Below are 15,049 nucleotides of genomic sequence, written 5' to 3' on the forward strand. Positions count from 1 at the left end.
GGGTGAGCACATTTTTTTTTTTTTTTTGATCCTCAAAAAGATTTCAATTTGCACCCCCCCCCCCCCTTGAGCGCCAGGGGGGGGGGGGGCCCAACCCCCCAAAAAGGTAAAAATCACGTGATTTTACATGATTATTTTCTCAAGGGGGGGGGGGGGCCGGGCCCCCCGGGCCCCCCCCCCTGGATCCGCCACTGGTTGAAGATGGTGGTCAATGGATCAGCGATACTATCTGCAGTCTCCTCCAGTACTCTGGGGTGTATGCCATCTGGTCCAGGAGACTTTGATAGGTTTAATTTTTTTTAATTTCTTCTCCACTTTATTAAAACTTATGTCGTATTCTCCTAGGGGAGCTCAATCAAACGGTGATTCGACATCATTATACATCACTGCATTGTTTGCTCATGCCATTAAGTAGAGTCGGTATAGCCACAATCAGGGTGCAACTATTCTACCTACAGTGTTACGCATCTCTCCTGGAAACACAAAGTCATTTAATCAAATTTTTGTGGCCTGAAATGTTGGACCATATGAGTTTTCATCAGGCAGCAACTTTTGTTTGAATTTAACTTGTGTTAGCTGTGGAAATATAGGGCCAAAAATACCACTTTTTGGCTGTTACCCATTTGTACTTTGAAAATAGGTCTTTTTTCATAAGTTGTTAAATATGCCATATCTTTTCATGTCATCTTAAAGTCCGTTTTTATCTCCACTCAATATTTTTTGACGGCTTGAGAATTGACCCAAGAAACTGCGATACAGTGGTTATTTCCGTAAAAAAAAACAAGCGTAACACTTTTTTTGGAAAAACAGCTAAGTGCATAATTTTGCCTCTATAATTAATATATTTCAGCTTTATATTAATTGGTTATTGGTTATATTTTCTGGGTAATATATTGTCCTATCATCATCAGAAAAAAAAAATCGAAAATAGATACAAACTTTACAAAAATATATCCCCCATTGCAAGCATAAATTTTGTCCGAAATTTTCCTGTAGTGTCCGTAACGGTGTCATTCCTGCTATATGAAAATGCTTTCAAAGTTCTTATATAGTTTGCTTCGTGTAACTACCCCCGGGGACTAGGTGTGGTAGAATAATATTCAAAATATATTGCACCCTGATTGTTGCAATACCGAGTACGTACACAGACCCCAAATCCAGAGTTTCCATTGCCTAATATTGTTTTCCATTTTCCTTTCTTTGTTTTTTTTGTTTTGTTCTTGTTTATCATGTATGTGTGTGCGTGTGTGTGTGTGTGTGTGTGTGTGTGGGGGGGGGGGTACAACTTTGTTTTTATAGTGCTTGCTATATTCCTAAATGTCTATAAAAAAATTGACGCCATTTTTTTAAAGCTTGCAGTGTGAGGGTTTTATGATTACAGTAATATATAATCACAAAACGAAAAACAACGTTGTGGGTCACAGAAAAAGCTTTAGTGATAGCCACTTCAACTATTCCATGGTTTTGAAACAGCAGTAGGCATACTGGAATATATAATTCATTTATAGATATAAGAAACGATAATTATGATAATAATAAAACAAATAATAATGAAAATTATGATAATAATAATAATGATGATATTTACGTAATGATATTTACAATTTCTGATTTTCAAACTGAAAGATATAGGCCTGCATCGTCATCACTATTTCTATCTCGCTCTCCCGTCTCTCCTTTTCTCTCGTCCCCTCTCTCCTCTCTTTCACACACCAATACATAAACACCAACTCGGCCCTTTCCCCCTTCCCCTTAACACTCTTCATTTCCAGTCATATTTTGTTCCCTTCTATGGTAAACCAAGTCCCTTTAGAATAGAACTACAATAAATCATTATTATTATTATTATTATATTGGTTTGGTTGTTTGTTTGTTTGTAAATGTGTATTTCTATTGTACTTTGTTTTTCTGTCTTGCTTTCTTGTATTGTCTCTTATTGGTTTTGGAAAGCATATTTCCAGATTTGTGGACAAGAATAAATAAATAATGATTGATCAATGAATCCAAAGGGTTCTTGCTATAGCGCTGTTTACTGGCGACTCACAAATATGGGTCTTACTCGAACTAGGATGTCTCTACCGGGACCTGGGGGGTGTTTCACAAAGATCCTAAGTTGATCTTAACTCTATGTTGGACTTAAAAATTATGGAGAGCCATTTGTAGCCTTAAAATTTAATATATTCAAAAGCAAAAGTTATTCTAGACTTTTTGTAAATTGAACATTAAGAACATGAAATCTCCTTGATATTAGAAAATATGAATGATTCGAATCAACATTTTATGCCTTTTAAAATAACTTTTACGAAATATTTTCATAGATGCTAACGGCTTCCCATGACTTTTAAGTCCAACTTAGTGTTTAGTTCGACTTAGAACCTTTGTGAAACACCCCCCTGATCGCATATGTCCCGGTAAACCCCAGTGCTTTCTTCGTTAAACAAATATATATATATAAATTCTTCTTGTTACGTATACAATGTGATAACCAAAAAGTGAGAAGACTAAGAACTTTTCTTATTTTGTTTTGCTTAAATTTGTTATTCATTTCAAAGAAACAAAAAAAAAAAAAAAAAAAGAAGAAGCAGAAATTACAATAATCTGAAGGAAAACAATGCCGCAGTTTCCCGAGTCATATTTGAGGGAGCCGTTATTGAAATCGAAATGAAGTGTATGTACTATTAGTAAATAGTGATATCCATTGAAAAAAGATGCTATATAATATTGGATTTTATACATCTACCTTGATTATAAATAACATGAATACTGAAAATGAAACTTCAATGAAAAGCAGAACCATGATATTTGTTTAACACCAAGAATTAAGTTTATTGCACATTGCCAAAAAAGTTTTATAATGGTACATTTCAAGTTATTTATGACTGTCTTGTTTTACAGTAGAACATGTGTTAGAGCCTTTCAATTCTAGATAGATGTGATCATCTTTCCAACTATTTGAGTTGAACATTTCTGCCGCTCTTCACTATGGCAAATAACCAAGATTAATGCTGTTTAAATTCGTTGTGACGGCAAACAGAACGGGTGGCACGTAATAGAGATAGCTGACACAGTGGACAAGGTTGCTGGTTCTATACAAGTTTGTGCTAAACAATGGCGTGGTGATCACACCAGCGCTAAACACTGAATTTGCCCCAGTCTAGTCTGTTGCTTGAATGAATGAGTTCGAGGTTTTATAGAAGTGACAAGAGTATTGCCTCAAAATAGTGATGATTTTATGAGCAGCATACTTTTTAACCATAATGCTATCAATGTTTCCGATCAAGATCATGTTAATGCCTTTAATATAAACACATTATTCCTTTGCTTCTCGTCGGTAATGAATGATTTTTTATTTAAATTACTGAATTGGTTGAGATTTTAATTTTGGAGCAACAATTCCAATGGAATGTGCACATTCCGGACCAGCCAAAGATATGTGCAGATTCCATGCGAGAACTGTTGCTCTATGCAATTAACTTAAAAGCTCTTGAGTTATTTTTATTTTTTCTTGTTTAGGGATGGCATCAAGTACCATCTTATCATTGCGTGACATTTGAATTAATGGAAATACTTCAATCATGTAAAGGAAGGAAAACGTAATGGATGTCAATTATATACATGATTAAGCATTGACATTTAATTAAGTATATGACATAAATATCATAAAATAGAGATTGAAGATTTTTCCACCAATTAACACATTATAATGACTGTGTGCTTATAGATATATACAACAGATACAAATTCCTTCAAATAGAAGGTTTGTTGAAAAAGAAAAAGGAAATTTCACCCACATTCGACTGTCATAATTTCCTTGGTATACATGTTGATTGTTATCTAAAATGGGATTTTCATGTCAGACATGTCTGTAATAAAATAAGTAAAACCATTGGAATTTTATATAAATTGAAATATACAGTACCCCCACATATATTAATTCTATTATACAATGCTCTTATCTTGCCGTATCTCATGTATGGTAATATTGTATGGGGTTCAGCGTGTAAAACCAGATTAGTAAGTATTTTTAAGAAACAGAAACAAGCTATTCGAATTTGTACTCTTTCGCATTATCTTGCCCATTCTAGTCCTATTTTTCATTCGTTAAATCTTTTAAACATTTTTGACATATATAAATATCTTGTTGGTATTTTCATGTATCGATATATAAACAATACTCTTCCACTTTCGTTTCATGATATGTTTCAGCTAAATTCAGATATTCATTCACATTTTACCCGCAATTCAATGAAATTTCGACTGCCAAAACCTCAAAATTCGTTAGATATAAGATCCATTCGGTATACTGGTCCCAAAATTTTAAACGAAATTGAAAATTGTATTTCCGATGCAACCACACTCAATGTATTCAAACGTAAAATTAACCAGCATTTCGTTAACAGTTACAATACTTGATGTACTCCAACAATGATTTTCAAAAGATTGTTTACGTTACATTTTGGTTAGTAGTTAGTTAGTTTGTGAGTGAGGGTGTGTGTGTGTGTGTGTGTGTGTGTTTGTGTGTCGGCGCATTTTTGTGTGTGACTATTGTGTTTTGTGGCTGGGTGAATTATTTTGCAATTATAAATGTATTATTTAACTTTGTTCAGGTGCCTTCTATTGTACAAGCCCCGTGCTTTTTTTGAAGGTATCCTTTCATCTATTGTTATTATTGTTATGCATCGTCAAATATTGTCAATATCTGTTATAATTTTTATGGATGATGAATAAATAAATTGAATTGAATTGAATTGACATTCAGTTCAATTTTAAAAACGGACGTCAGTAAAGATTGCTTTAAATGTTAAGTTTATCTCAGACACAATGTTAACGAGTTTGAATCTATAGTTTACAGTTTAATAGTTTTTATATTGCACAATAATTGGACAGAGTTCCAATAGAAAATGGTAATGCTGATAACTATACAACGTTCACAGACTTCCTCAGCAAATTTTCAAATAACATGAAGTGCTTGGATGCCAACGTAATTGATTCTTTATCTTTAAATTATAATTGAAGTTTACAGCATTAATACCTTAAACTACATAGCGACAGTAAAGTATACTTTAGTGTGATAGTTTTCTTCAAAATGGCGGCAGGTGAACCAAAACGTAATGACAGATATTTGAAGATCTTTGTATTATCATTCCAATATAAACACTATGCCCTTTTGCGAACAGAGATTTCAATTTATGTGTCTAGTTTGAGGAGAGTCACTTCCGTTTGTATGTATATACGGTGACGAGAGTTCATAGGTCGCAGGTCAATTGTAGACAGCTTTTCCCCGCTCCTGCGTTGAGGTTGAGAAGGGCCATTTCCATATAGGCGTCAAAGGTGAGAAGAGTTTAAAGGTCATAGAAAAGAGTCGGGTCTGCACACTAAAGTAAGTCAAGTGTTTCAAATGTCAGCTGGAAAAAAAAGAAAAAAGGAAAAGAAAAGGCAAACACTTTGGTTAGAATAGAGTAGGATAATGAATGTAATAAATATTTGTGAGCTATCCATTACTATTTTTCTTTATTTAAGTGAACCGGTAACATTGTAAAAGGTTGAACAAAGAAGTGCGTAAGTATTGTACGACATGTTACTTTTATATTCCGTTTACTGTACAGGCCCTCTAACATAACTAATTATAGGTATTTCTATATTGCCGTCTGTCTAGAAATTCTATTCCGAGGCGCATTAATTATTACCCCGGCTTTAGCCTAGCTGCCATTACAGCGCTCCAGCATTTCAAGGAATTAATTCTTGCCAGGTACCCATTTACCTCACCTGGGTCGAGTGTGGTAAATGAAGATTAATGCCTTGCCATAGGACATTAGTGCCATATCGGGGATCGAACCACGACCTTTGAATTTCAAGTCAAGTGCTTAAACCACTTGACTACAACACTTCTACAACATGCAAAAAAATCCTGAAAATAATGATTGAACCACAAAGATATTTATGGTTTTCTTTGAAGGCGTTGTGTAACCCCCTTTAACAGTACATTCCTACCAGATTAAACCGTTTTCCAAACCGTTTTTCAATGAAAATAAGACTTAAAGCAGGCATTTAATGTTCTTGTTCACACATTAAAGTTTGGAATGGTATATAGATGAAATTCAATGCTTTGTGACGATTTACATTAACCTGACATTAATTTTATTTGAATTATAATAATATAGTTCGAAGAATTTAGGAATCGATCAGATAATTTTTTCCAATTGTTATCAGTGATAGTGGTCTGTTTTCACTTAAATTGTCAGATTATCTTTGATTGTACATCTAGCACTGAAGTCACTACCTTAGTACCACTTTCTCTTAACTGAACAATGTTACCAAATCCCTTAAATGATAGAACAATCTTTGATTGTATATCTAGCACTGAAGTCACTACCTAATTACCACTTTCTCTTATCTGAACAATGTTACCAAATCCCTTAAATGATAGAACAATCTTTGAATGTATATCTAGCACTGAAGTCACTACCTAAGTACTACTTTCTCTTATCTGAACAATGTTACCAAATCCCTGAAATGATAGAACAATCTTTGATTGTACATCTAGCACTGAAGTCACTATCTTAGTACCACTTTCCCTTATCTGAACAATGTTACCAAATCCCTTAAATGATAGAACAATCTTTGAATGTATATCTAGCACTGAAGTCACTACCTAAGTACCACTTTCTCTTATCTGAACAATGTTACCAAATCACTGAAATGATAGAACAACGTAAAAGCAATGCCCATTATAAGAGCAGTGGTATCACAAAAGGCCAGTTTGTAAATACAATATGCGCATGAGCACATAAAGGTCATTTGTCCAAAATTTTAAACCAAGCGATTCGAATACTGGATACGTGCTCATGAAAGATTGAAATGTATGTACTTATTATTCATTAAAGACCGTCAATACTACTTGACCAGAAGGAATTAGACCACACAGTGAGGTCACTAACAGGTGGCTATCTCATTAACTCAGCTTTCAACTAACATAAGAAAAAAGAGGATCATGGGGGACCAACAGGCACCGATTGGGGAAATTTTCTATATAGAGGGAGCAAGCAGCTACAAGTAGGACAGTGGAGCTTTAAGAACCGACAGTACATGTTTTTGTACACGTGCAAAGAGTTGGACTTCTCTATGTACGTGTAAAAGATCTTTGTACATTTTGGGTCACTTTTACTATGTGCTAACTGTTAGCAAGGCATAATATAAAGGAAGTAGGATAGTCCACATGGCAGGATTAAATATTCAGTAATCACAAAGTACATGCAGGTTCGGATAATATTGGCCGCCTGTTTGTGTAGTTTATTCCTGACTATGTGTATTCATTTTTTTAAAATATAAATAATGCTATTTTTATTGTTTAGAGCCAAACCGTGCAAAGGTATACCTTTTATACATGTCTATTAAAAAAAGCGACGTGCTCTGTACATGCTAAAATATTTTCCCATTAATTCTTAAGCTATATTTAAACACTTTAACGCTTTGTTTCTCATCACATTTGCAAGACATTCCTGGTGGATACTGCGGTCCTTTTAGGGTATGTATGTATGTCAATCAGCATGTTACCACAATATTTTAAGATATGAAGGTCAACATTCTATTTTAAGAGACCTCTAAATCTGAGAATTAAATAAAAATTAGAGAAAAGAAGAGAAGAACGATGGTAATAATGCAAACGCTACAATCAAACAGATGTTATAAAAGAGATGTTATACGTCACAAATGTGAAAATTTGTAGATTTTTTTTGTACAAATAATATGACTGTTGCTAACTATTCACTTAAGTTCTGAAGTCAAAATCGCTTATTTGCTAACGATTCAGTTCACATATTGCAGGAAGTTTATCGTGGCAACACTCTTTTCCCCATCCGCCAGACCCTATGTTCACACATCGATCACTGTCTGAAGTTTTGGCAGGAAGTTTAGAGAAAGTCGACCTGGAATAGAAGAAGAAAAGAAATCATTCAGCTTAGCTACGTCAGGTCACATCAGGCCATGTTAATTCAGTCAGTTCAGCCTCAGTTCAGTCAGTTCAGCCTCAGTTCAGTCAGTTCAGCCTCAGTTCAGTCAGTTCAGCCTCAGTTCAGTCAGTTCAGTCAGTCCAACCTCAGTTCAGTCAGTCCAACCTCAGTTCAGTCAGTTCAGTTGAGGTCAGTATAGGCTCATTTGAGGTATATTTAAAGGTTAAGGTCAGTTCAGGGCAGTGCAGGTCAGTTTAAATTTAGTAGGTTGAGGTCAGTTGAGGTCACTTTAGTTCACATAAATTCAGTCATTCCCGGTCAGTTCAGTACAGTCATAATTTATTTTCACTTTTATTCAGTTCAGTTCAGCAAACATAAAATGTGCATGAAAGTTTTGAGTACAGACTTACTTACAAGATTTTTATTACAAGGTTATACGATGTAATGTATATAAAGAGCATAAGTTCCTAAGTGGGAAGACCTGAAAAAGGCTACGCTTGTACTTTGATCCTCAGAATACCCCCACATACAAGTAAGGTTGATCGTAGACCTAAGCCTAAGGTCAAACAACCCTTAATCCACGCCAAGGGCTTAAACGTGATCCCACCTTTGATCCCAACCCCAAAGGTTGATCGTAGACCTAAGCCTAAGGTCAAACAACCCTTAATCCACGCCAAGGGCTTAAACGTGATCCCACCTCTGATCCCAACCCCAAAGGTTGATCGTAGACCTAAGCCTAAGGTCAAACAATCCTTAATCCACGCCAAGGGCTTAAACGTGATCCCACCCCTGATCCCAACCCTGATCCCAACCCCAAAGGTTGATCGTAGACCTAAGCCTAAGGTCAAACAACCCTTAATCCACGCCAAGGGCTTAAACGTGATCCCACCTCTGATCCCAACCCCAAAGGTTGATCGTAGACCTAAGCCTAAGGTCAAACAACCCTTAATCCACGCCAAGGGCTTAAACGTGATCCCACCTCTGATCCCAACCCCAAAGGTTGATCGTAGACCTAAGCCTAAGGTCAAACAACCCTTAATCCACGCCAAGGGCTTAAACGTGATCCTACCCCTGATCCCAACCCCAAACCTCACCCCAGGCATTTTCTTTATTATGTCACTTACCATGCCCCTATTCCTTTAACTCTGAACGTAATGCGCTCTAATGGTTAAAGGGAACCAAAACCTTCATACTAAGTTGCTTTTATTGTTAAGTTCAAGATATTTGAATAAAATCAGTGAAAATTTTAACAAAATCGGGCAAGGAATAAGGAAATTAAAGCTTCTTTAAATGACTGGTCACTAGAGGGCGATATTCAATTTTATGACATCATCTGTGGACAACTCTCCATGCCTTTTGTACATCAAATTTCATGTTTTGCCTTCTTTCTTATGATAATCTATTCCCTGAAAGCAAGGTGTAGAATGCAAAATGATATTCTACTTCACATGTTATGAAGTCGGATCAAGAACACAAATAGATACGAAGAAAACGAAAGAATTGTGAAATTTGATATACAGAGCTTTTGAAATTTACAGGATTTCCTGCAGATACGCTGATAAACTTAAACATGAAAGTAATATTTAAGTAACAATTCAATGCATATAAGTAGCGCAAAGATTTAACATCAGTAGCGCAAAGATTTAACATCAGTAGCGCAAAGATTTAACATCAGTACATGGTGTGGTGAATTTTTAATTTGCCCTTTTTATAAGATAAGATGCATTTATAGGTCTCTTGTAAACTCACAAGAAATTTGTACTGGACAATTTTTTGTTCTACTAAAAAAAAAGAACACATAAAATGCTTAAACTGGTTACATAATTGAGAGCAATATTACATAAAGGAAAACAATACACAAAGAAGAACAACTAATAATTTACTGTATAACCCAAATTTTCTTTGAGTTGAAATGACATTTTAACAGAAAGAAGGGATGGCATTTAAATTATCTCATTCATATCTTGTTATTTTTATGATAATGATAATTATTATTATTATTATTATTAACATCATTATCATCAAAAACATCATTATTATTTATTTGTATTACTATTATTATCATCATCATCATTATTATTAATATTATTATTATCATCATTATTATTATTATTATTATTATTATCAATATTATAATTGTCATCACTATTGTTAACTTATCATTAATATTAATACTAATATCATTACCATTACTTCCATTGTTATTATTATCATAACTATTATTGTTATTGTTATTATCATAACTATTATTGTTATTGTTATTATCATTATTATTGTCATTATCATCATCATTAGTTCAAATCTGTTATTGTTATCATTACTATAATTCTCATCATTATCATTACTTTGATTGTTATTATTATTATCATTATTATTATTATAATTATCTTATTATTATTTTCATCAAATCAGATGAAATCAAATCGAATCATATCAAACTTACGTGAGAAGTTCAGTGGTTTGATAGTTACTACTCGAGATGAGATTGTGTAGGTTAAACCATGCTGGCTTGCCGTTGGCTGGCGATTCAGATTTGTAGAATGCAAGCAGAGCTTTATTTTGTGCTTCGTTCAGAGATGGGGCTAGGCGACCTTTGAGCCTTCTGCATTCCTTCAAATTTAGTGGAAAATGCGTGGTTATTATTATTTATTAACCCTACAACTACTGCAACTTCTACTACTACTACTACTACTACTACTACTACTGCAACTACTACTACTGCAACTACTGCTACTACTACTGCAACTACTACTACTACTACTACTACTACTACTACTACTACTACTGCAACTACTACTACTACCACTACTACTACTACTACTACTACTACTACTACTACTACTGCAACTACTACTACTACTACTACTACCACTACTACTACTACTACTACTGCAACTACTACTAGCACTACTACTAATACTACTACTACTACTGCAACTACTACTACTACTACTACTACTACTACTACTACTACTACTACTACCACTACTACTACTACTACCACTACTACTACTACTACTACTACTGCAACTACTACTACCACTACTACTACTACTACTACTACTACTATTTAAAGGTATTAAAAGGTACTCTTGAACTATACCTCCTCCACGTTTTAATGATTTCTGGATACTTGAGATTAGTTTAACAAGTGCTACCTCTGAACTGGTCCTATGTAACCCTTCATTTGTCCACATTGTGGTCTTGTCACAATTAGAGAAACCATTATTCTAGATTATCGCTGTCAGTAAGATGTCCTTCAAATATGCCTTTCCAGTGGACATGCACAGAGCCATCAAAATGCCTTTACATAATTTGCCTAACCTTCATCTAGCTGGCTATCATATGGCGAATACTACTACCAAATAAAAGAATAATTTTGATGCACCATGTTATGACTATTAAACCGAAACCGAGTTGGCCAGACTCTGGATATAGATCGCTGTGGTCATGTGCAAACATTTTATTGTTGAGTGAATGTTAGAGGTCAAAGGTCAAACTTACTTTGCATTGGGCTTCAAAGGAATCCGGATTGGTTATAAACCTCAGGCAACGATCTTGGAAGAAGACGTACCCACTAACATCATCGCACTCTTATGTCACAAACAAGAGAACAAACAAAGAAATTCAGCATGAATTTACAATTGACAACTTCCTAATGTCATTGCATTTTGCCCCGATCCCCTACATTATGTGGGCATGCCTTGAACCATAATGCATAGGCTTTTTTATGGACCGGGGGAAAGTGCAATGAATTATTGATCGTTTATTGCATTTTCTCTGTTTTTGTATTTGTGGGGGCGGCGACGTACAGTGAGTGAGCTGAATGAGAAATGACGCTACAAACCCTCAAATACTCTAGATGGAGATATGGGAGGGAGGAAAGTGACTGAGCTGAATGGGAAATGACGCTACAAACCCTCAAATACTCTAGATGCAGATATGGGAGGGAGGAAAGTGACTGAGCTGAATGGGAAATGACGCTACAAACCCTCAAATACTCTAGATGCAGATATGGGAGGGAGGAAAGTGACTGAGCTGAATGGGAAATGACGCTACAAACCTTTAAATACTCTAGATGCAGATATGGGAGGGAGGAAAGTGACCGAGCTGAATGGGAAATGACGCTACAAACCTTCAAATACTCTAGATGCAGATATGGGAGGGAGGAAAGTGACTGAGCTGAATGGGAAATGACGCTACAAACCTTCAAATAATCTAGATGCAGATATGGGAGGGAGGAAAGTGACTGAGCTGAATGGGAAATGACGCTACAAACCTTTAAATACTCTAGATGCAGATATGGGAGGGAGGAAAGTGACCGAGCTGAATGGGAAATGACACTACAAACCTTTAAATACTCTAGATGCAGATATGGGAGGGAGGAAAGTGACCGAGCTGAATGGGAAATGACGCTACAAACCCTCAAATACTCTAGATGCAGATATGGGAGGGAGGAAAGTGACCGAGCTGAATGGGAAATGACGCTACAAACCTTCAAATACTCTAGATGCAGATATGGGAGGGAGGAAAGTGACTGAGCTGAATGGGAAATGACGCTACAAACCCTCAAATACTCTAGATGCAGATATGGGAGGGAGGAAAGTGACCAAGCTGAATGGGAAATGACGCTACAAACCTTTAAATACTCTAGATGCAGATATGGGAGGGAGGAAAGTGACCGAGCTGAATGGGAAATGACGCTACAAACCCTCAAATACTCTAGATGCAGATATGGGAGGGAGGAAAGTGACTGAGCTGAATGAGAAATGACGCTACAAACCTTCAAATACTCTAGATGCAGATATGGGAGGGAGGAAAGTGACTGAGCTGAATGAGAAATGACGCTACAAACCCTCAAATACTCTAGATGCAGATATGGGAGGGAGGAAAGTGACTGAGCTGAATGAGAAATGACGCTACAAACCTTCAAATACTCTAGATGCAGATATGGGAGGGAGGAAAGTGACTGAGCTGAATGAGAAATGACGCTACAAACCTTCAAATACTCTAGATGCAGATATGGGAGGGAGGAAAGTGACTGAGCTGAATGAGAAATGACGCTACAAACCTTCAAATACTCTAGATGCAGATATGGGAGGGAGGAAAATGACGACTAAGCTGAATGACACTACAAACTTTAAATAATATAAATGCACTTTATCCGCTATCCAGGCACAAATCATCAAAATTATCATTTTTTAACTTTTCTCCCATAGCTCTTTCCATCTTGTGCATTTCGGCGCCCTATGTCACCCCACCCACCTGTCACCCCCTATGTCATCCCCACCACCTGTCACCCCCTATGTCACCCCCACCCCTATGTAGATACACAATTGAGAACATCCATACCGGGATCGCCGATGGGCCCAGTTTCACAAATAGCAGGATGGCGGGTGTAACAACATTCGTTGGTCCATATGCCGTTCGCATTTACAGACACACAATCGGGTCCAAGTCCTTTGCCACTCGCCCGTTGTGGCTTATTGTTCCTAAATTGATTGAAGGAAAGCCTGGACAACAAAAATAATAAAATAATTAAAGAACTCTCTGTAAAAGAAGTTTTTTTTTTATACTACCCTGTATGAAGAACAAACACTAAATAAATAAGTAAATAATTAAGTAAATAAATAGATGAATATTTAGTTTAATGAATGCATAAAAAAGTTGTCTGAATAGCTGAATAAATATAAAGATGAATTAGATATACATATTTTTTTTTTTAAATACCTCTCCACAGTATTTTGAATAAAATTAGTCATCTAATTGGTCAAAATTGGAGTCATGATTTTAGTCATGCTCGCAAAGAAACGAACCATGCCCGTTGCCCTGCCGAAAGGGGCATAGTTAATTAAAAATATGCCCGTTTCCCCGGGTAAAGTTAAATTTGCTGAGATCCCCATTGGTTTACGTGAAAAAAGTTTCTTTGTGCGAGCGCGGATACCATACAGTGTGTGTACGATTCCCAATTGATCGTAAAATTCAGGCAACTTTCCATCGAAGATTAACATACAGTGTCTCAGATTATTTGTGATGTTTGAACCAATCTTTACTTAAGAAGAGGATAATAAGGCAAGTATCTTTTGTAGACTATATTGTGAATTCGGGATATAAAAGTTAAATAAGACTACTGACTCTCGGGGCGTTACATCCTGCTAAGAACCCTTGGCGCACCGAGGGGCGATTGGGGTGGACATTGGGGTGGTGGACATTAATGCACCAAATGTGGTTCTCAAATGAAGTGCCTGAAAATGCGCCTAATGTGGTTCTAAAATTGCAAATGCTTCCTAATCAGGGAGGTGGTTCTGAACGTATCATTTTAAAGAGTAACTGATATAATAATAATGATAATAATATTTTAAAGTCCACTCCAAATTGTAATTGAATTAAACCAAAAATGAAAATTCTTTTTGCCAAATTGATTGTGAGCCCGGCAGCCACTGAGCAGCGCCAGATCGACGTTGCTCTATCCCCTGTACATCACCAACTTTATGAGTTCATTAACGATAATATTATCTTGAATAAATCAGTCTGGGTTTCGAGCGAAGTATTCTACAACAACAGCACTCAGGAAATTATTTATCATGGAACATTGAAACCATAAAGATCTCTGATGTCGCTTTTATCGACTTTCGTAAGCATTTGACACCGTTGATCACAATCTTGTTTGAACAAAATTAACTGCTATTGGATGTTCTCATGAATGTGTGAAATGGTTAAGATCCTATTTAACAGGTCATAAACAGACTGTTCATTTTAATAGTGCTAAATCTAATCAATTAACAGTATTGATGGGCGTATACCACGGGGATCTATTTTGGGTACTTTATTATTATTCAATATATGTGAATACTTTACCAAGTTTTATATATGGTGGTAATGGGGATATGTATGCAAACGATTCCACTTTAACCGTAAATGAAAAGTAACTATTGGCATATTTTGGTAGGTATTAGCCTAGACCTCGAAAAAAGGCAACATATACTTTGAGAGTTCAATTGTTATATACATATGGACAGCAACAAAATATATTACAGGATAGTAAACTACGGGATAATATGAAAACTTAATGCATGTATATAACAATTGAATGCACACTC

At 35.8% G+C, this 15,049-nt stretch overlaps 1 long non-coding RNA gene across 1 annotated transcript; it reads right to left on the bottom strand.

Annotated features, from left to right (window-relative positions):
* Positions 1 to 7,781: 7,781 nt before the first annotated feature.
* On the bottom strand, positions 7,782 to 13,404 carry LOC115927083. Its single transcript, XR_004065400.1, has 4 exons — positions 13,302 to 13,404; positions 11,454 to 11,542; positions 10,393 to 10,559; positions 7,782 to 7,925 (listed from the first exon to the last, which is right to left on the bottom strand). It is a non-coding gene; the product is annotated as an uncharacterized LOC115927083 (long non-coding RNA).
* Positions 13,405 to 15,049: the final 1,645 nt, after the last annotated feature.

This window comes from Strongylocentrotus purpuratus, unplaced genomic scaffold (genome assembly GCF_000002235.5).
Source record: "Strongylocentrotus purpuratus isolate Spur 01 unplaced genomic scaffold, Spur_5.0 spur5_scaffold_20, whole genome shotgun sequence".
Classification (NCBI taxonomy): Eukaryota; Metazoa; Echinodermata; class Echinoidea; order Camarodonta; family Strongylocentrotidae; genus Strongylocentrotus; species Strongylocentrotus purpuratus.